Below are 2,893 nucleotides of genomic sequence, written 5' to 3'. Positions count from 1 at the left end.
GGCGGGCGGGGCGGGCGCGCCCGCAGCCCTCAGGGCCCCGCCGCGCTGCGGCGGGAGCAGCGAGAGGGGAGGTGCCGTTCTCGGCCGTAGCGTGGCTACGGCTTCGGGGCGGCAGGTAGGCCGTATCACCCGTTAAGAAAAAGAAAACAAACAAACCAACCAACAAACCAACCTTGTTTTTTTTTTTTTTTATTTTTTTTTAATCCCGAAAGCTGGTACTGGCACAGACAAAGCCTCCCTCTTCACACATGGAAAAGGCCAGCGCCATGACACAACACGATGGGTGAGATCTACACCCGGGTAAGTTTTCGCAGGAACCCGGCTGTAATAACACAGCTTGCAGCCCACACTGAGCCTAGAATTAAAGTTTCGGAAGAAAAGGTTTCCCTCGCATCACAAAATACCAGCAAGGTGAGTCTGTAGAACATGCTTTAGGCACTCAACCCTTGACCACAGCAAGGCATGCAGTAACACCTCTACCATAATGTGCATTTTGTTGCACTTTCCCAGGCTCTGTACAGCTGTACAGAGGCTCAGAAGCAAAAGGAAAGTTGAAGCTGTTCTATGAATCTTCTCAGTGACAAACATGCTTAATTAGTCCTTACAAACACTGTACAATTTAAGACGGACCACTTGCCAGGCATTGTGGAGTTTGTAAATCTTCATCTTCTGTACTAAAAACCAGTTCCACATTTCCTCTGGACTAAGAATAATAGTAAAAAATAATTAAATTTCAAGGTTTGCATGGGAATAGGGGAAAAGGACACAAAAGCGTGCAAGAAGTCAAGCTGTGTGAAACAGTGGGGGGCTTTGGGAAGGAGAGGAAGCTTGAAAGTGTCTCAGAAGAACAATCTTTCAGGCTCTGAAGGGGAAAGGAGATGGGAGGGCAACTGCTCCCCAGGCCAGGGTGTGCCTCATTCCCAGACAAAGCAAGACTTTTCTAGCTCTTGCCTAATTGTGAAAGCAGTTACACCGGTATAGCTCTTGCTTACAAGACTGGCATTTCTCTCCCGTAAATTCAATCTTTCAGATGGAGAGAACGTTTACTACAGAATATGCCACTATAAGTAACTATGTGCAACCTTTCCATATATTAGAAAAAATATTCTCTAGGCAGATTTAGAAAATTTACATCTGCTTAAGTCTCAGCTTTTGCTCTGACATTGATTGTAACAGGCCTCCTTATGATTTACTGGCTGTCACGTACTCCATATCATTGGTTGGTAGTTTTTGATCAGCTGCACTGGTGTAGCTGAAGAGCTGAAAAGTCTTTTCCATTCCTTAAGAGCCAGCCTCATTAGCTGGAGGACCAGTCAGTCTTTTTATTTAACATCTGCAAAACCACCCACCTCTAAGATAGGTTAAGGGAAACACCCTTAATGAGGTTCTGGGGATCTAGGGTTCAAGCCCAGTCAAGCTCTTATTTTCATCTTTAACAGGAGCCCCTGAAGACACACAATCATGAGTTTTGTTTGCAGAAAATGGTAACTGTAAGATACATCTCTGAAAACTATCATATACACTTATCTTTAGCTGCATACAGTATAGGATCATACTTTACGATATGCACATCATACCATTATGGACAAATAAATCAGTAACTATACAAAAGGCCACACTGTTACATTGTTTCACCAACCATGGTTTCAAAATCACAATAAGCACTTTACAGCTGGGTTCCACAGCAGCTTTCCCCACTACATGTCTGTGATCTTTTTTGCATTACATGGCCTGATCCCCTCAGGGTTTTACACATCAGGCAGATATCTGCCTCAGTGAAAGCTCAGTAAAAAGAAACACAAAACCCAATGGCCACAGCGTATTGTGGCTTCTGCATATCTGCCACTCACAAACTGTCTCTCCCCTCTGCAAGACTTCTATGCATGCTCTTTAGCTCTTCAAGTGCAGAAAACTAAGTATGACCTCTCCTACTCAATATTAAATGCATTATTTCTCCCAATATGTAGAATAGCAAGAAACCACAGCATGATATTCTGGAGCAAATTTTTATCTATCATGGCGAACACCTACAGGAGGAGGAGATACACAAACCAGAATCGGCATGAAAAACTATTTCTCTGATTAAACTGTGAAATCCGTGGCCTCTCCAGGCATGAAATTAATGAACTCCATGGAAAGAAAGGTGCTGCTCCAGAACACCCCTGGATTGCATTCCCTCAGACATGGGGGCTCCTTTTTGCACAGAACAGCATCCAGGACTCCACAGGCTGGGGTGTTAAAAAAAAGCCACAACATGATCTTGTCATCTATACCAATACAAAGCAAGTCAGGCCTGAAGAAGATATGCAAGACCTGCCCCAAGAGGTCTTACAGAACTGATTTAAAACCAGGGTAGATATTAGGCCACGAAAGCAATACATGTGAATTTCTGCATTGTAAGGTTCAGAGAAAGCAAAGCGGCACTTTTTCATTGTGGCATTGCACCTGCCAGTAGCTCATTTCTCCCTGTTATCACAAAATGTCAAGCTATAGCTGTTAAAAGTTCTCTGCTCTTTATCCAATCAAAGAATTTTGTTCGGGTAGGCTGAAGACAGAGCAAGTCATCAAGTGTCACAACATGGAACAGCAGGGAGCTTTATTTTTTTTTGTTGTTTTCAGAAGCAAAACAGACAATTCATTCCTAAATCACTTCAAGTTTCTTGGAGTGAAATTAAAAGACTATCTTTCCCTCTAGCATGTAATCCCAGAAGTAGGATTAGGCCAGTTCTTATGCTTTTATTATAGTACTTGTAATATTTATTGCTGGCGTTTAAAGGTACCTCAAGCTCCTGACACTTTCTGCCTGTGTGAAAATTTCAGCTTTCTCAAATACACCAGGCCAAGAGGGCCAGAAATGCCTTTAATGCTGTAACTGCCCAGCTTCACTTTCCAA

The sequence above is a fragment of the Tyto alba genome, unplaced genomic scaffold (genome assembly GCF_018691265.1).
Source record: "Tyto alba isolate M040663 unplaced genomic scaffold, T.alba_DEE_v4.0 Super-Scaffold_16, whole genome shotgun sequence".
Lineage (NCBI taxonomy): Eukaryota > Metazoa > Chordata > Aves > Strigiformes > Tytonidae > Tyto > Tyto alba.
This window is presented reverse-complemented; position numbering follows the sequence as displayed.